At 55.3% G+C, this 20,099-nt stretch overlaps 1 long non-coding RNA gene and 1 other non-coding gene across 2 annotated transcripts; both read right to left on the bottom strand.

Moving 5' to 3' along the window:
• Positions 1–502: 502 nt before the first annotated feature.
• Positions 503–19,401, bottom strand: LOC116576054. Its single transcript, XR_004280037.1, has 3 exons — positions 19,316–19,401; positions 18,808–18,945; positions 503–1,572 (listed from the first exon to the last, which is right to left on the bottom strand). It is a non-coding gene; the product is annotated as an uncharacterized LOC116576054 (long non-coding RNA).
• On the bottom strand, positions 19,196–19,269 carry TRNAR-UCU. The gene has a single exon. It is a non-coding gene; the product is annotated as a tRNA-Arg (tRNA).
• Positions 19,402–20,099: the final 698 nt, after the last annotated feature.

The following is a 20,099-nucleotide window of genomic DNA, read 5'->3' as shown; positions in this document are numbered from 1 at the left end:
CTTTTGTGCCCGTGTGCAAATCCAAACAGTGGAATGAAATAGAAACAAACAAACAAACAACAACCACCCTATTATCTCCATCTCCTCGATGAGGAAACAGACTCAGCTGAGCTCACCGGCCGGCGGCCTCGGCTGGGAAGGAGCCGGCTAAAGATCAAAGCCAAGATACTTCAGGTTTCGGTTCAGGGCTCTTCCGGAATTCTGGGGAAATGGGTCTTTCTTGGGATGGCCGCTGTTTCTAGGGTATTTAAAAATCTGTCTTTCAAATTATCTTCTGGCGAGGAGTAGCCGGTTGCCCTGTGTTCCCACCTGGCTTAGCGTGGGACGGTCCTTCCTGCTTTTCTCCCGGACACCTGTTCCCTCTCAGCTCCTGTTTGGATTTCCCCTTCTCTGCCGTGAACAATTTCTGATGATCTGGGCGTGAAAACGGCTTGTGTTCTGATGAGAGTTACACCCCTGCTATTCCTGCATCTGTTCCGCGATCCACAGAGAACGTCCGCAGCTCCTGCTGCCTTCGGACGCCCCGCGGCAATGACTCCTTCCCTCCCGCCGGCCTCCCCCTCTCTCTTTGACCCTGAAACGGATGGAAAGAGCATGAACCAGCCGGAGAGCGGCAGGGAGGTGAGTGAAGGGCCGTGACGGGTCATGGTTGAAAGAGGACAGCAGCGGCGGCCACAGAAGGGAACGAATCCCCACTCAAGCCCCCACTCAAGTCGCCACACAGCAGGACGCGTGTCTGCCGGCTTAGGAGAGAGAGACTGTGCCTCGCTCCCTGCGCTGGCCGGAGCCTCACTGTGCTCCGGACGCTGCGTGCTTCCTCTCCCTTCCCTTGTCCGTTCTGCGCCCCAGAAACTGCCGCCCGAGTCGTCGCGCTGGATCCGCTCTCTCGGCTCCCGGCTCCCCTCAGAACTGAGGCATTCAGACGCCCGCGGCGCCTCCCCTCATATCCCGGGACTCTCGAGTGGAGGGTGTCCTCACAGGGCTGGGGTTGGCAAGCGACAGGCCGCGTCAGCCTGTGGTCCAGCTTCGTAGGGATCCCAAGCTACGAACGGTGTCTGTAGTTTCGACGGGACTGTAAATCCACACAAAGGTTTATGTTCCACAGGACAGAAGGGCCCACAAAGCCTGAAACATTTCCTACCTGACCCTCGGCCGAAAACGCTGGCCAGCCCCTGTTCTAGACCCCGCAAAGCCTCAGGAGTCTTGTCTGTTGCCATTCCCAGAAAACTTGATTTTCTGAGATGCTCTCCCCAGTTTGAAAGCAGAGGATCCAGGTTCCAGCAACCAGCTGCCAGAGGAACTGAAGCCAAAGGCCCCGTATTTGCCTTCCCGGGCATGACCCTCACGAGAAGAGTTTAGGATTCGTTCCACTCCATCGTCCTGTCTTGGGGCTGGCCATAGAGAACAACGCCTCAGATCATGGCCTGGACATTCCCGAAGCCCACAGGGTCCGCTGGAGAACCAGGTGAAGCGGCCCCAGCATGGGAGGCAGCAGGATGGTGTGCGGGGGGAAGGGCTGAGCCATTTCTCCTCCTGGTTCACCCCACGTGGTGGCAACTGGACGTCCCGAGCCTGCAAGAAGGAGACAAATATTCCTCTTTTCCTACATTTGAGTGATATGGCCTCGCTCTGGCCCTGCCCCGTCAGCAGGCTGAGGTGTTCTCAGACAAGTGAAGGGCCTAGGAGGCCGTGACGGCCACGTCCCCAGGGACCGGGACACTGGCACGCTGGGTGTGCTGTCAAGCCTGACTGCTTCTCGGAGACAATCGTCGGAGCCAGGGGCGGGGGCGTTTGTGCGTTTGCACGTCCCAGGAAAGCCTCCACTAAGAGCCCCGAGCATTAGGAGGGGGATATGATCTTGGCCAGCAAAACAGGGCGCGAGCAAAATAACACACGACCCCCAAGACACCGAAGCCAGCCTGAGAGCCAAGACCGGCCGGACGGAGGCACACGGGAGCGGCAGGCTAACCCCGCAGGCAGTGCGTGCCGACCTCGGAGACAGACACCAAGACCATGAGCATAACAAGGTCAGGGAGAAGGACCCTGCGGGGTCCGGAACGCCGCTCTTACTAGCACGGACGGGGCCTCGTGGTGATTTTCACTGTTACACAAGGGGTTACGGGAACAGCTACTTTTTCGTCTAATGTCCTTGTTGAGGCCACAGGGCGACGAAGGACCGGACGACAGAAGAGCGGGGGCAGATTCCACAGGTGAAATCGGACAATGCGGATGCACTGCTTTGGCCACCTCGAAACAAGTCCCCGTCCCCCCCCACCCGAACCTCTGTTTTCTCATCCCCGAAGTTAGCACGGCCCCCACTCTTCACGGGTCTTGTGAAGATTAGACTCTTTCTCTAACGTGACTGGCTCAGGGCTGAGCCCGCAGGGAAAGGGAGGGCGCGCAGGGTGCGCGGGGGCCCGGCCCGGCGTTCCAGGAAACGCGGTGGCCCGAGCGTCAGGACGGCGTGACTTCCGTCAGTGATCCCACACTTCTGTGTCCGTTCGGGATCAGTGACTCTCGCGGCAGCCCCACAGGGACTATGGAGGTCCCAGCTGCAGAATCCCTCCACTCTGGTCCAGGAATTACGGCCAAATGTGTGCCAGTCAGCCCACCTCCGCCCAGGGCCCGACAGGCCTTCCAGACTCCCCAGCGCCCTCTGCCTTTTCTGCCTCTGACCTCTCACACCTCCTGCTTGCAGACATCCTCAGCCTCTGGGACGCCCCCAAACACCTCCACGTGGTCCGAGATCCTCCTGTCTGAGAACAGGAGTTAGTGAAGGAAGAAATGAAAGGAGGAAAATGTGCGGCCAGAGCGTCTCCGGCCTGCCGCGTCCCCCATTTCCTGCGGCGCAGCGGGCTCCGTGAGGGGACCCGGCGGGAGCTCTGCCTCCACATCGGCAAAGTCTCTGGGATTATCGGTAACAGAAGTGCAATCCAAAATTGGGAGAATCGCTGTAGAAGTAATGACACATGTGCCGGTAACAGGAGTATAGCCTAAGATTCAGCAATCTCACTCCCGAGCGTGTAATCTGCACAGTCTAGCGCTGGAGATACAAGACTATCCCAGCAGCATTGCTTATAAACGAGCAAGCGTGGAAACAGACCACGTGTCCACCAAAGGCAGGGGAAGTTAGTGAATTGGGGTGTCTTCCTGCCATGGAGCCGTGTGCATGGATGAAAGCAGGTTAACTGTTTTGCCTCTAAAAGCCAGGATAAATCTCAAAAAACATAATCACTAGCGAACAGAGAGAACATATCTCCGTGTATAAGAAGTTTAAAAATAAGCAGAACCAGGTAACAGCATTTCGGGATAGCTACGTTTGAGGTCTAACCATGCAGACAGCTAAGGGGATGGGTGAGGGCTGTGCACGGGGGCTGAGGGCAAACACCCAAGAGCTGTCCAGGGAACGGGCAGTGGTCTCATTCCCAGCCGACTCGTTGGGACTTGAGTATTTTATGATTGAAACTACATGTTTTCATCTGTGTCTGTATTTTATAGTCGTCATTGGGTAGGAATAATTTATTTCACAATAAAGAATTAATGGAGCCCAGATGAGCACGGGCCCCTTGGGCAGTCCCCACTCTCATGCACACTATCCTGTGTCCAGCAAGGGCACCGGAGCAGCCTCCAGAGTCGTGGCGACTGGACTACGTCTGCGGAGGGTGGAAACGCACTTTCTGTGCGGCACGTGGCGAAACTGGGCCTTTGCCTCACGCACCTCCATCCCGCTTCTTCTCTACGAGGCTCTCAGGTGGTCCTTCTCCAACAGCCGTCTCCTCCGAACCTTCGAGAAGCCCCTCTGTCAGCCCTGATGAGTTCTTCTCCCACTTCACAAGGCCCACCGCCCTGCCGGCTGTTGCCCGCAAAGTATGATATGCTGCCCCAGGCACCGACACAGAATTTTAAATCTCATCAAAAAAAAAAAAACCAAAATAAAGCAAAAACAAAAACAAAAACAAAAAAAACAAAAAACACAACAACAACAACAACAACAACAACAAAAAACCCCAATAGAAACTGCCACAACCGGTGATGCAACATGGGGGCTTAAGTGGGTAGGAGAAGAATAAATGAAACAAGATGGGATTGGGAGGGAGACAAACCATAAGTGACTTTTAATCTCACAAAACAAACTGAGGGTTGCTGGGGGGAGGGGGTTTGGGAGAAGGGGGTGGGATTATGGACATTGGGGAGGGTATGTGCTTTGGTGAGTGCTGTGAAGTGTGTAAACCTGGTGATTCACAGACCTGTACCCCTGGGGATAGAGTATTATGCCTCCATCAGAAAGGATGAATACCCAACTTTTGTAGCAACATGGACGGGACTGGAAGAGAGTATGCTGAGTGAAATAAGTCAAGCAGAGAGAGTCAATTATCATATGGTTTCACTTATTTGTGGAGCATAACAAATAGCATGGAGGACATGGGGACTTAGAGTGGAGAAGGGAGTTGGGGGAAATTGGAAGGGGAGGTGAACCATGAGAGACTATGGACTCTGAAAAATAATCTGAGGGTTTTGAAGGGACGGGGGGTGGGAGGTTGGGGTACCAGGTGGTGGGTATTATAGAGGGCACGGATTGCATGGAGCACGGGGTGTGGTGCAAAAATAATGAATACTGTTATGCTGGAAATAAAAAAAAAAAAAAAAGAAACTGCCACAACCAACAACTTTCAGAAAACAAAAAGCACAGGTGAACAGGAATCCACTCATGGCCAAAAGCAGCAGAAATCCAAGACGGGCTGCCAGACGGGCGTTGATGATCTCTAACCAGCGAGTTAGCGTCAACGCCACGGGGAGAACGGATGCTCCCTCGGGGAAGGACGTCACCTCATTGCTCGGTGAGAAAGTAGAACCGCTGGGTGCACAGTCCCCTCTCCTACCTAAAACCCACCTCCGAAGCCTCTCTTCTTCCAGATCTCCCCAGATCAGTGCACGGCCACCCATTACCTGCCCTCCGTTTTGTCGTCGGCGCCCGCAGATCTGATCACACACATCAGCAAACCTAAATCAACGCTTATCTTTAGAACACCTCCGACCTACAACCTTGTGTCTTTCCTGCCATTACTCCCTGGACGGTACCGTCCCCTCCGCTGTGATGCTCCTGCTGTGCCTCCCCTCCCCGCAGTACACCCTGGACAGGGACCAGCCCAGGTCCCTGCACAGCCCCGTGCGCCTCCCGGGGAGGGTAGGGGGTGGGGCCAGCCCTTTCCTCTGTCCCAAGCCGCCTCTGGAGGATTCCCCAGTTCCCTCCCATGTCACCCACTGACCAAGACGTCGAGTTCCTCTTCACCAAAGTAAGGCCACCGTCCTCTCTTACTTATTCCCGTCACGACGAACTCACTACAAACGGCAACAACTCCGCTTCCTGCTTCCGGCGGCTTCCCCTTCCATCTGGTCAGTCTCTGCGACTGGCACCCCGGCCTCGCGAGGGTCGGGACCCTGTGGGTCGTGTTTCTCATCACTCTCCCGGCTCCCGGCACCGTGACCTGCATCGAAGAGCTGCTCCATGTGGCCACAAGCGAGAGAAGGACAGACTCATCCTAAGCCCACAATAAAATGACATCAGTCTTGAAGAAGTCACCCCATCTACAGTGTTAGTCATTGCGGGAGGCAGGGGTGGGGGGAGAAATAAAGGACAAGCAATCCCTCACGGAGAGCACCATGGCAGGAGCACTGGCGATGTGATGTGACAGCCAGGGCGGGGGGGGGGGGGGTCAAGAAAGGCCCCAGGGAGGAGCCCATTCCCTGAGGGCAAGTCCGCTTCCTGAACCTGCAGGACGAGCTCACCCGAGAGGGCACGGCTCCAGCACCACAAACGCGCAGGGAAAGCAGAGCCTCTGCAACCAGAGCTGGGACCCGCTATCCAAGAACCTTCCGGAACTGTGTGTTAATGAGAGGCTCCTAGAGCAGCAGTGTTGAAGGTGCACTTTAAAAAAAAAAAAAAAAAAATTATTTGTCAGAGAGAAAGGGAGAGAGAGAAAGAGCTCAAGCAGGGGGAGAGGCAGGCAGAGGGAGAAGCAGGCTCCACACAAAGCAAGGAGCCCAGTGCGGGACTCGATCCCAGGACCCTGGGACCACGACCTTAGCCCAAGGCAGAAGCTTCACCAACTGAGCCACCCAGGCATTCCAGGTGAAGGTGTTCTATCAAAACCTTTATAACTGGGGGTTTGGGGGAGAGGCAGGTAAGGAGACAGTGACAGTCAGACCCTGAGTGTAATCGCCAGTTTCTAAGATCTGCGAATTCACAGGTGCCGTTTCTGAATTATACTCCATTAAGAAGATGTTTCCACACCAAGAACTTGGAATTTTGCTTTAAAACACAAAAGTTATAATTAGAAGGACCTTGAGAAATAATCTTGTTCACCCTTCATTTTATAATTGAGGAGAGTAAGACCAATATATTGAGATGATACGTGCAATCAAGGCAGTTGTGATGGTTAATTTTATGGGTCAATTTCACTGAGTCACGGGGGCCCCGACAGTTAGTCTAACACTGTTCTGGTGTGTGAACGGGTGGGCTGAGTAAAGCAGACTGCCCTCCCCAGTGTGGCGGAGCCTCCGCCGGTCAGTCCAAGGTCTCAGTGGAATTAAAGGCAGAATAAGGCAGAACTATTCTGTGCCCGGCTGTCTTTGAGCCGAGACATCAGTGTCCTGCCTTTTGAACGAGTACTTGGACTGGAACTTAGATCACGGACTCCCGATTCTCAGACCTTTGGACTCAGACTAGAATTATACAATCAGCTCTCCCTGGTCTGAATTCAGCCTCGGTCGTGTGGGAGCCGATTCCTTAAAATAAATCTCCTTCCTCCCCTCTCGGTCGCCTCCCCTCTCCTTCTCCCCTCTTCTCTCTGTCTCTCTGTCTCTCTGTCTCTCTCTCACACACACACACACACACACACACACACACACACCCCGTTGGCTCTGTCTTTCTGGACAATCTGCAGGGATGAAAGGCACCCCGGGACAATCACCGTGCCCAGCCTCAGCACCTCCTCCAGCCGCCCCCGGTCCTGGAGCCGGCTCTCACTCCACACCCTCAGCAGCCTCCTCCACGCTGGCCCTGCCACCGGCCCGTGGGCTCTGTGTCTGCACGGGTGGCCTGTCCAGACTCCTGCCTTCTCCATGCTTGACTTTTCCATCTCTCAACCGTCTCTTTAATTCTGCTGCAACCGGTTTCTTTTCTTCCTGTGAAACACTACAGCCCCAACCCCATGCTCTGAGCATAACTTTGTATGAAGACAGCCGGTTCACGGACTCCTCCCAGGGTCCTGTCTGCAGGGACCGTCCATTCACCCCGTCTGACTTCACTTCCCCGCACATCTGGCTTCAGGTCCACGGCTTCTCTAGAAAACCACGCTCGCCAACATCCTAAACCCCGTCGGTCTCTGCCTTCCTTGGCACTCACGGCCCGCCCCAGACTAACTCAGCCGTGTCAGTGGTCGGCCCAGGTGGCTTATTGCCACCAGAGGAGCTTGCAGGACTCTATGCACATGACAGCTGACTTGCTCTGCACAAACACTCAGCCGGCTCCAGAGGCCAACAATTGCTGCAGGGTCACTCTCCGCAGAAACTCGATCCTTCCCCGTCTGAGTTCGCACTCAGAAAATGACTCACGTTCCCCCCTCCCAGAAGATACGGCGTCCCTTAGGCAGGGCTCCCTCAGTTTTCTAGTTGCAGCAGAACACACAGGCTGTGCCCAGATCTTCCAACCCATGGGCGTGACCTTATTTGGGAAATGCATCTTTGCAGGTGAGATGAAGTTCAGGATCTGGAGATGAGACGGTCCTGGGTTTAGGGTGCGTCTTCGATCCTGTGGCAGATGTCATCCCAGGAAAGGGGCAGAGAGGTTTGGGATGCAGAGAAGCCAGCCGCACGAAGACAGAGGCAGACAGTGGAGGTGTGCAGCCCCGCGTCAGAGAGCCCCTTCTTGAGATCTTGCTGGCCTGTTAACTGTAGACTTCCAGCCTCCCAAACTGCGGGAGAATAAGTCCCTGTGGTTTGTAAGCCACCCACTTTGGGGTAACCTGTGACGGCAACTCTAGGAGACTAGTAACACCCACCACCTTGACACCTGCACCCCCCCCCACAGGGTCACAGGGTGGGGCTGGACATCTCCTACTTCAGCCTCCAGCTGGGCTGTGGATCCCGTGACAGGATCTCAGGGTTAGTGTCTCGAGTCTCAAGACAGATGCCTGGGGATGAGTCCCAGCTCCACCACTTCCCTCAAGGCCTTGGTTCCTCCCAGTATCCAACCGTGCCTCAGTTTCCCCAACTCAAAAACTGGGGTCCTAACAGCAGCACCTCTCTGAGAGGGTCTGCATAAAAGGGACAATGCTCTCGGAACGGTTCCTGCATCCGGATGGGCACGACAGCAGTTTGATTAACTCTGGCTGCCTCCTCAGGGACTCCACTCCCTACGGACGACCCCCGCTGGATCCCTTGGCCTTCCGTTCTGTATGTGATGACTTCCATGAGTAGTGAGACACTCTCAGTTACCCCATTTCCAAAACCAGAACATCCCTCCCTCATCACCTCTGCCCCTTGCCTCCCATTCCAAAGGGGGAGATGAACTTAATCAACTCGCTGTCTCCACTTCCTCCCCTCCACGCACTGTGAACTCCCAGAAGCCCACGGTCACTGCACCAGGACCCCACCTGACGAGGCCACCCACCACTAAATCCCAGAGAAAGCATCGGCCCCTCTCAGGAACGTGTACGCTCTGTCGTCTGCACCCTTTCCAGAAGCTTCTCCCAATCGGCTCCGCGCCGGCCCTCCTGGTCTCTCCCCTTCTGACTGTCTGATTTGCCGGCTTCCTTGTCCTCTAACAATTCGTCAGACGGCGGGGCCTCGGGGCTCCTTCCGGGCTGCTCTTCCTTGCCCACTCTGCCTTCTGGGAGCTGCTGACCACAGCCAAAACATCGATTCACTCCCTAGAGGACGGTGACTCCCAACTTGGATCTCTGGCCCAGATTTCTCTCCAGGGCACCGGGCTCCTTCCTCCAGACGCTCCCTGACATATCTGCCTCCACACGTTGATGTCTCAAACTCGGCACGTGCAAAGGGGAACACTCATCCCCCGGCCATTTGGTGAGTCTACTTCCATTCCGTACTCCCTGTCTCGGTAAATGAAACCTCCATTCTTCCCTCTGCTCAAGACAGAAAGATAAGCCCTTCTCCTTCCCGTACCTCGACAACCAATTTCCAGCAAGTCGCAGCCCTGCAACCTCTCTCCGACCCATTCGCTTGTTTCCGGCTCCCCTGCCCTAGCAGAAGACGAGGCCCCATCACGCACTGTACCCACGTCCAGCCTGTTTCCCCCTCAGTCCTGCTCCAAACTTCAGCAAGAATAACCTTTCTAACATACAAGAACCTTCCCAATATATAGATCTGAGTGTGAACAGCACCTCCCTTACACATACACACTGAGAATCTACCTGGTATTTGCTCCTAAAATAAAGTCTTGGAATTAAGTCCAGGGGTACTGGCCAGGGTGGGCGACATGAGTAAAGGTGGTCAAAAGGTGACAAATTTCCAGTTATAAAATAAATAAGTCCTGGCGGTGTAATACACAGTGTGTTGAGTATAGTCAATAATATTGCACCGTATATTTAAAAGTTGCTAAAAGAGTGGCAGTTTCAAAAAATAAGTTTTTAAAAACTTCTTAAAAATTCTCATCACAAGAAAAAAAAAAAAAACTGGGGCGCCTGCGTGGTTCAGGGGTTAAAGCCTCTTCCTTCAACTCAGGTTATGATCCCAGGGTCCTGGGATCGAGCCCCGCATTGGGCTCTCTGCTCAGTGGGGAGCCTGCTTCCCCCTCTCTCTCTGCCTGCCTCTCTGCCTGCTTGTGATCTCTGTCTGTCAAATAAGTAAATAAATAATCATTTAAAAAATAAAAAAATATAACTGGGGATGGATACTGACTAGACTTATTGTTAAAAAAAAAAAAACAAAGTCCAAACACCTTGAAAAATCTTCTCAGCTTGTCCATGATCTGGCTCTCACCATTAGGCTTCTGCCCCACAGCCCTCCTGGCATCATTCTGTTCTCCCCTTCCGTCATGGTCAACACCCCTTCTTCCAGGAAGCCCTCCATAACTCTAGCTCCCAGGCACTGCGCAACGTTCTCCGGACTTGCCCCGCCAGGGACCTCACCGGGAGTCCTCTGGGATGAGCTCATCACTGTCTCCCACACTGTGTAGAAAGTCCCGCCAAGACGAGTGGAGCCGGTCCCGCTCGCTGAGCCCCCACGGGCTTCCCACCCTGACACGCAGTCGCCCCGCAGGAGGCCGCCGGGGTCGGGGACGTCTCCGTCCCGCCGTCGGGCGCTGGTCCGAACCCCCGTGAATCACGGCTGAGTCTGTATGAGTAAAATGACCGTAATTAAGAGTCAGTGACCGGACTGAAGGAGAGGACGCCCTCGGGGTGACTCGCCGCGCCCTCCCGCAGCGCGAGGGACTCCGGAGGACGGGGACGGGGTTCCTGGACGCAAACATGGACCCCGAGGGCAGTTCCCTGTGACCTGGACATCTCGCAGAGAAAACTCTTTGACGGACACGCTGCTCTGGGCCCGTCGGACTATGAAAAGGTCACTCGTGGCAGAGCACAGGGTCCTAAAGGGTCGCCCTGGAAACCCGGAGGGAGCCCGTGATGGAGCTGGGCGGAGCCGGGGACCGCGTCCGGGCTGACCGCTGCTGAGACCCGCCTGCCCCGCCTGGACCAGCCGGTTTCCATAGCAACCGCGCCTCCCCGCGGTCCCGACGGCCGCGCCCGCTCCTGTGGCTGCGGGTGAGTCGGATGCGACCTTCGCCTCCTGTCGGGCGCCGCGGGGCGGGCGGATGCGCGGACGGGGCGACGCGGGCTCTGGCCGACACCAGTCGGGACCGAGTCAGGGAAGAGCGCGCGGCCGCGTCCCCGCCCGAACGCGCAGCCGAGCAAGGGGGACTCACGGCGCGGGCGAGCGCGGGAAGCCGCCGGCAAGAAGGGGCCTTTGCCCGGAGGAAGCGTCGTCGGGTCGCGCGGCCGGCGCCGTGGCACGGGCGGTCCGGCAGGAGGCGCCGCGCAACCATCGGTGGAGACCCGCGTCGCGCCGCCCCAGTCCCACTGCGCGCGCAGAACCGGGATCGCCTCCGCCGTGGGATCTGCGCGCTGCCCGCACTCTCGGGGCTGCGGGAGCCGTGTCCTCCGCAACACACGCGCGCGCGCACGGACAGACACGCGCGCACACACGCGCGCGTACACATGCACACGCGCGCGCGCACACGCACAGACACACGCGCGCACAGACACGCACGCACGGACAGACACGCGCGCACACACGCGCGCGTACACATGCACACGCGCGCGCACACGCACAGACACACGCGCGCACACACAGACACGCACGCACAGACACGCGCACACACACGCAGACGCTCCTCTGCCAGGGAGCAGAGCAGCCGCGCCCCGCCCGGAGAGCAAACACTGGACCGGCCGCGGCGCACGCACGCCCGATGTGTGCCACCGGAGCCTGTTCCTCGGGGCCAGTCCAGCTCCCGCAAACGGGCCTTGAGACGGTCCGGGAAGGGGTCCACGGGTCTCCGCACCGACGAACCCCGCCTCCCGCGCTCCCTTCGAACGCCCCGCGCCTCCTGCTTCCACCTGCTCGGAGCCTAACTGAAAGGGAGGCGGCGGCGGCCTCGGGGGACGGGAGGAGCCGCCGTCTCTCCTCTCTCCTCTCCCGACGTCAGGCGTGCAAGCCGGCCCCGCGCACACCTGCACTGCACGCTGTCCGACCGCAGCGAGAAAGGAGTGCCCGCCCGCTTCCCCCAAAGCCTCGGCAGGCCGGCAGTCTCCTCCCCTCCACCTTCTCACACCCTCGCAGACCCTGGCTATCCCCAGGCCTCCCTTCTCTCTCTCTCCATCTCTCCGGAATGTTCTGACTCCCCTTCGCGATGACCTCCTTCCCCCCGGGGACACAAACTCAGTGGGGTGGCCACGAGCCGATCACCGTCCAGACGGAGCGATGGCTCTGGGAGGGTTCCCGACACCATCCCACCTGGTGTATTTATGTGTGAAAGTGTCCATAATTGGACATTTAACGGTAAGAAAACAAGAAAGGCCTTTCTTCTTGTTCTTGTTTGCCTTCGGGCTCACCAGCTTCTCAGCCAAACTTCTGAGAGTTGCTTCAACCTGCCGACCTCCCCCCACGCTGCCTTCTGCTCCCCGTCCAGTTCCTTGCTCTGACGCTCCGCAGACGCCGATTTGGCTCCCACCACCAACTTCCATGCCACTTAACCTAACGGTGGCTCGGGCTATGACCATTCTGGACATGCCAGGAACATGTGGCACCCACCAGGGCCTGCCGTGGACACTCCCTGGGCTTTGGGAGTGGGGCGGTTCTGGTCCCCAACCTACCCCTCTTGTGTGACTTCTCTCTCTCTCCTCCGTGTTGGAGTTGTCTGACCTCCTCCCTGATCCCTCTCACTCCGCACTTTCCGCCAGGTAACCTCACGCAAACATCTGTCCCCACACGCAGAGGACTCCCCAGATCAGATCACCACCCCAGGCCCAGCTCCCAACCTCACACACACCCTACATCTCTTGGAAATCTCCAAAGCACCTGAAAATGGGAAGCCCAAAGCTGGGCTCACCGTGTTCTGCCCTGTCCCTGCTCTTCTCACAGTGGTCCTTACCTTGGTCAGTGGGACACGAGCCAGAAATCGTGGAGCCGTCCTGGGCAAGTCCTTCCTCTTTCTACCATTTCCATCCTGTCACCAAGTCCTGCATATTTCAGCTCCCACACTTCCCTCGAACCCGCTTCTCCACTTTATCTCCACCGCCACCCCCACAGCCGCCACCGCCACCTTTCCCGGAGCCGTGCCACGCCCCACTCGTGGCCACTCCGCTCCAGCATCTACCCGGGCACCTTCTAGGCTGTTCTCTGAGCTGCAGAGGGATCATCGTCCTAAAATGCAAATCTAACCCCGCAGTCTTTGGCTTACACTCTCCAGTGACTTCCCTTCGTTTCTCAGAAAAGGACAAAACGCGCTAGAGTTCCTACGCAGCGCTGTGGGGTCAGCCCCCTGAGTCCCTCTCCGGCTCCGCTCCCCGCCACCTTCTGCCTCCCTCTCCCCAGCGGGACCGCCCTTGCCTCCCGTCCTCGGCCCGCTCTGCCACCGGGACACCTCGAGTTCCCTGTTCCTCGGTCCAGGAAGATCCTTTCTTCGCTCTCGGCCTTGCCATTTCCCAGTGATCGTTCAGACTCAGCTCCAGAGCCGCTGCCTGGAAGAAGCTCCCCGCCTCCCTGAAGAGCTCAGCGCGCCGGCCTCGGGCCTGCCTGCCCCATGGATGGCCCCTTCACTCACAGCCCCAATTTTATTGTGATCATCTGTGTCATCTGCTCATCAGTGTGTCCCAGGGCCTAGTTCAATGCTTGGCATGTAGTAGGCACTAAATAAATGTTTGCTGAATGAGTAATGAATTCATGTGCATTCCCGGCCAGGTTTCCAGCCCCTTACCCTGTCTCCAGAGTATCTACCCCTTCCGCTCTGAGTGGATGCTCAGGGGTCGCAGGCTTATTTTTCACAGGAATGTATTTCTTTTCTTTGTCACTCGGCTAAGCCAGGCAGCCGTATGTGCAGCACACCACGTACCAGGCTTATCATCAGATTTAAGGCCAGCTAATTATTTCTGTACTTAAAAAAGTGCAGCTATAAGGAAATAGAACCCCAAATTTGTACTAGAATGTAGCATAAAGGAATGTAAGCCTTCAAGAAAATGCTGTGCTTGGCAAAAGTCACTTTGCCTTTGCTCCTGACATCTGGGGTCAGCAATCCTGTCCTCTGCTGTCAGGAGCAGGCTTGCGTATACAGATCTTAACAAACATTGTTAGAAGTTTGTGCATCCTTAAAAAAGAAAAAAAGTTTGGGATTCCTTCAAAATAAATAGAATCGGTACAGAATTGTCTGCTATTCTGAATGCTGCCATTTCTCCCCCCCAAAGTGGTCTGTAGATGTAGCAGAAGCAAGAAGGGGCTGTTAGTGATTCCCGGGGGACGCTCGTCCCAGACTTGGGATGGAGGAGGGTCTGTGGCAGGAAACGCTCCCAGGAAGGGCCCTGGGCAGGAGCCAGGAGCCAGGAGCCACTCTCTGGACTCCTCTCCACACACCATGGGGATGGACTGGCCTCATCCCCGGCTTTAAAGCCCTGTGCTCCTCACCAAAGAGGCTTCCCAGGGGCCTCTCCACAGGCCTGCCGAGGCTTGTTCCCCATCCCTGCACAGTCCCCAGGGTCAGCCCCAGAGAGAAAGGTGGGGTCCCCACAGCAACCGCAGGGAGAGGATGTGCCCTGGAAAGGTAACTCTGTGCCTGTCTACTCCCCCCGCACTGCATGACAACCAGGCATTTCCAAGGGACAATGACATGTGGCCCATGGCCAAGTCCCCCATATCCTTACCACGGTCTCCAGGAAACCAGCCTGATGGCTGGAACACTGTCCACAAACAAAGGAAGCTGGTTTGTGTTCTTTCCCCTACTGGGTGTCTTACAATCCAGACAGTTTGACATTTTACCTTATTTAATTCTGGGAATGATTTGGCTCATCTCTAGTTGAGGAAACCAGGCTCAAGTGGCCTCGTGAACCTCTGGGTCATACAGCCAGCAAACAGCAAGACCTCAGACTGAGTCCCGGGTCCTCTGTCCCCCAACCACCACTTCCTCCCCAAGCACCTGCTCCCAGGGTCGTCTATCATATGCACGTCCCACGTCCCACCACTGCTCTATCAAGGACCCCTCCTCGGGGTGCTCGGGAAACAGCGTCCCCATCCCAGAAGCAGACGGATCCAGCTCCCAGGGAGGACACAGCGAAGTTTACAGACATCCGGTTCTATTATAATTTATAGAAATTACTGAGGACGTAGACACTGAAATCCTGTCTGGGGGAGTCAGTTCCATTTGCTATGGCTTTTAAACACAGACAAAACGCACATTTTTGCTCGTAGGTGACAACCATTGTAATGGCAATAAATAAAAGTAATTAGTTCGCAGACAAAACGTAAGTGATCCATGCCAGCTCCGCTCTGCCGAGATGATAAATCACTTTTCTGGGAGGATATTGTTACAAAGCCTCCGCGGCCGGTGGTACCATCACACCACTTGGGAAACGCCACGCCGCATCTCGCTGCTTCCACCTGCGACATGCCCCATCCCCGGCCATGCTCTTCTTCACCCACAGCCCAAATCAGCCTCGGACCATGTGAATGAGAAGCCATCGCTCCTCTGCTCAGACCTGCCGATGGTTTCCATGAGCATGAAGGAACGCCCGATCCACAAGCCTTAAGTCAGAGCTGGCTGGTGGGTCTCAAATTGCCCCAGGAAAGCATTTTGAAAATCTGGTGTAATTTCTGATTTGGTGAAGACTGGGCACCGCGACTCACTATAGAGAAGAAGGGTCCCTGGGCCTGGCGCGTCTCCCGCAAGGGGCAGGTGCATCTCACATGATTCAGGCTTGCCTCCTGCGTGTACTTCCTTTGAATGACCTATTGAAAAGCGAGCTGTTGGTATCTGGGCCTCGAATCTCACTTGTTTTTACATATAAATACAGAGAGCTTTCTGCATGGTTGAAAATGTCCTAAAATATCCATGAATGCAAAATGCTGCGATCTTTGCCAGAAGATTGAATTTGTTTGGATCACGAATTTATTGACAGCGAGCTCCAGTCTGGAAAGTGACAACAGCATCCCGTGGGGTCTTTAAGTCGGGCGGGAGGCACACCTGCTCTGTCCCGCCCTCACACAGCCCCAGCCCGGCACTGAAGTGGACTCTTCAGGTCCACGACTGCAGGTATGCATACAGGTCAATTATTACAAACTTATTTCCTTTTACTTTTGTCTTAAATTACAATGAGGATATTATGTTGATTTAATTTTGTGCACAAGAAGCTTACATGACCTAGGAATGTCACTGCTGGAAAGGAAAGAAGAAGCAAGCAAATCTGGCCTGACTTTACAAGGCCAAGTTGGGTGTGACAGGCCAACAGTATCACCTGTGTGTCACGCCCCAGATTAATGTCTGACCTGGTCTCCCCATGCCTTCCTCTGCCCTGACCACGCGGACCTTGGTGCTATCCTCCAAAGCCATCTAGCTGGTGCCCACCTTCCGGGTCTGATTGCTCCCTCTGGTTTCACTCATTCTTCACCCAAATATCTCCTCCTGTGACAGTCCTCCGTGATCGCCAGGCCTATCGGTCTACCTCTTCTCTTCAGTTAAGTTCCTCCCGCAGGTACCTCTACCTAGCATGCTACCGTGATGGTATCTGCCCATCTGTCCTTCATTTCAGCCACAGAAACACGCACCCACTGCAGGAAGTGGGCGATGGTGTTGTGGACCCCGGGACGGACATGGCAGGTGGCAGGAAGCAGGAGCCCGAGGAATATTTGTAAAGTGAATGAATTCCTGCATGAAGATACTGCCTGTGTTCCTGGTTCCTAGAAGCTACATTTCTTTCTCTCCCTTCTACATAATTTATAGCCAATCTAAGTCAGCATTAATTCTCTAAATATATCCATCAAATGCCTACCATATTTCAGACACCAAGAAAACAATAATAAATAAGGCACATCTTGCCCGCATACCTGGGAATTAATGACCAGCTCTAGCACGCTGAAGCATTTGACTCCTCCACTGAAGTGACTTTATAGAAAAAAACCACCGACTTCTATTCTGCATTCTGAGTAACGTGACAATACAGAAATTATGATCTTCATAAATCAGAAGTTACTGCTCATGTATTAAGAAGGAAGCTATTATCTCATATAAAGAAATTTTTACCAGTGTGAGAAATCTTGCCCCCAGGGCTTATGATATCCTTCTTCAAGTCCCCAGGACACCACTCTCAGAAACTGGCTGGTGTGTGAGTACGTGGAAACTTCTAGTTCCCCTTGAGTGACAGAACTAGCGGGGACCTCAACCTGCCTGGCTGAGACCCAGCTCCCAGCTAAGACACAGAGGGAGTGTCTCCTCTCTGAAGGACTCCACCAGCTGGCAAGATCAGTCCACCCTCTCTCCTGGGCAGCCCAGGGCAGTGCCAGCCCCAGCGGAGGGCCCACAGCCTCCCTGGGTGTGATGCAGAGGGGCTGACTGCTGGGACCCTATCCTTTCCTCACCTCGCAGCCAGGTCTCCTTCCCACCCATGGAAGAGCTGGAAGGCATTGCTGACACACCCTACGCCTCTGTGCAGAGCCGCACCATGGACTTTCTCATTGTTCTCCCATCTGCAGGACACCTTGTCGCTCTAAGTAAGCCGCTCAAGTTCAGAGAGGTTTTCTTAACCCAAGGTCTTCGAATTCCAAGGTCCCCAGTGGAAATGACTGGCTGAAAGCAGGTTTGGGGTAGTCTGTGGGCTTCAGTGCTCGCTGGCGATGAGCCACGCCTAGGAGCTGGCCATATTGTACCCTCATCAGACTTGTCAACAAATCGGAGTGCAGTGCCCGCAGGGACACACAGCCCCTCCCTGATTCCCCAACCTCCCACCCCCAACAATGTCATGTGGAGCCTTTATTCCTAGAAAGCTTCTAGAATTGAGCAAACCTTGGAACAGGCCACCATGAAATCGCACCCTTGTCCTGACCTTGAACGACCTCTACCTCTCACTGCGAGCAGCCCTGGTCCAACAGAATGACAAGGAGGAAGCAGAAGGAGGTAGTACGCTGGCCATGGCTGAAGAAGGTGACCGGCTGCTTTGCCAAACGCCCTCCCCACCCCAGCCCACCCCACAAACACCGATTTTCCCTCTCAGGCCAGAGCTTAGAGCAAAAAAAACACCTAGCATAGGCAGAGCTAACAATAAAAGAAAGACTATGGAAGGGTCTGCCTGGAAATTTCTGGTCCACACGCGTGTCCTCCAAAGGGCACATCCACGAGGCTGGTGGGAGAGAGTTAATATCTGAATCGATATTCTGCCCAAAGAACTCAGAAAGGGAAATTTTTATGGGCTCTGAACGGCAAGAATTTTAGGTCCCTTTAAAGCACCGGAGTACTTTGAGAGAAGCTCAGGTGTTTCAGTTTGGTACAAAGGTCAAGTGTCCTAAAGGCAGGAATATCCCTCTCCCACACAAGTGCTCTCCCCTGTCAGTTCCCGCCTCTTGGCAGGGTTTGGTGGAACCCTGTGTGGATTGGCCCCCTCACCCCACGCCAGCTTCCTAGAGCCTGAGGGCAAGCCTGTGTCCGCTGGATGCCCGTGCACAGCCGCACATGGGAGAGATATTGACTCTCCGGCAAAGGGAGGAGAGGTGTGTGTCTCAGGTTTCCTGGGTTCACCTGGGGTGGAGGTCACTTCCTGGCATGGGCAGCTCCCTCTAGCTAATAGGCTGGAGGCCACGATATGCAAGAGAGAGTGAGAGCCAGCCCAGCCCAGAATAGAAACCCAAGCTCCCGATCTTGCTGAATGTGGCCATTCGACGGGGCAAGGAGGGGGAGCAGAAGTGAATGCCGAGCGAGAGAGGGGTGAGATGTCGTGGTGGAAACAGAATTATGGAAAGAACCCCACCACACCACCGTCCAAGCTTGCAAACAGGCAAAGCTACCAACTTTTTGCAGGAGCATGAGACCTTTGAGTTTCCTGGGACAAGTTTATCAGCACTGATCATTCCTCTGCTGCTGGGCAGCTTATCCCACCGAGACAAAGAGCAATGAGTACCTCTCACCTTGTCGATGAAAAACTGAGTGATGAACGTTCGCACAAAAAGCCCCAGGAGTGACAAAGATGGTGAATAAATTGTCCTCTGCATGACCCCATCCATCTCCTGACCGACCCCGGTCAAGGCGGCCCTTACCTTAGAGGGCAGCTGGACATTTCCTCATAGGCATGTGGGTCCGTCTGCCTTTTTGTGTTCTCAGAGGAGAAGGAGGGAACCACCGTGGTCCCAGAACCCGTGGTCTGGCACCTCGGTCCCTGTGAGCCGGTGATCCTCCTAAGAAGCACAGGAATCAAAGGCTGTGTCAGTCCGGCTGCCGACATCTGAGCCTTCGCTAGACAATGAAAATCCATAAAAGAGGAACAGAGAAAGAATGAAGGGGGAGGGAAGGGAAAAGGAGAGGAGGTCCAGGATTTCTGGGGAAAGGGGTTTGCTTTCTCTTCCCCAGAACCTCCGGGGACAGATAAATACAATTACCAACCTAGCATGACAACACACAAAATAAAAGAGGCACCTGCCAGGTGACCATCTCTGCCGGGACTCGAACCCGGAACCTCTGGATTAGAAGTCCAGCGCGCTCGTCCATTGCGCCACAGAGACCTCACCACACACACAGCATCAGCACCAGAACTGAAAAAGCACATACCTTCTGCATCACCAGCCATCTCGGCATCCTGCTCCGAGCGGTGGGGGGGCAGGGACAGCTGGAAAATCTGGAGTGGAGATCCACCCGCCGGCTCCGTCAAAGCTTTTCTCAACACTGTGGGTTCTGGGTCCTCGGGGATCGGAGGAATGGGGCGGCAGTCATTTTCAGTCCCAGGAGCTCTGATGGGGTAGGATGGAGCTAGAGCCTTTGCTCCTTCCTCTCCATCTCTGAGGGAGGATGCAGGAAAGTCTCTCTATTCTCATGCTAATCAAGCACAGCCGACCCAGCTCAGGGAGCAAACAGAGCTGCTCTACCTCCGCACCCCTCTCCCTCACTGTGGTTTCATCCCAATCCCGCTACACTCAGATAGGGGCCGGGCAAAGCTGGGGGATTCAGGAAAGCCCTCCTTCCCCGAGACAAAGGAGCTGCTCCCGTAAAGAAGCCATGTGAACGGCGGTGGCGGCGCAGCCCGGCAGGGAAGCTGGGCTCCCGGAGGCAGGTCCAGCTCTCCGCTGTAAGAGCTGCATCTGTCAAGCCCAGGAAGAGAGAACCAGAGTCCGATGTGATGTGCCTTCAGCATCTTCACTGGAATGATGAATGGGGAGGAGACAGGAGAGTGGTGAGTGTTCGTGGTGTGTGAGTGTGTGTGTGTGTGTGTGTGTGTGTGAGAGAGAGAGAGAGAGAGAGAGAGAGAACACAGGGAGGAGGGGAAGACTGGCGCTCCCTAATGAAATGCAGGTGGTCCACACTCAGCCCTCCGGGAACACCTACCTGCTCCCCTTCC

The sequence above is a fragment of the Mustela erminea genome, chromosome 17 (assembly GCF_009829155.1).
Source record: "Mustela erminea isolate mMusErm1 chromosome 17, mMusErm1.Pri, whole genome shotgun sequence".
Classification (NCBI taxonomy): Eukaryota; Metazoa; Chordata; class Mammalia; order Carnivora; family Mustelidae; genus Mustela; species Mustela erminea.
This window is presented reverse-complemented; position numbering and strand designations above follow the sequence as displayed.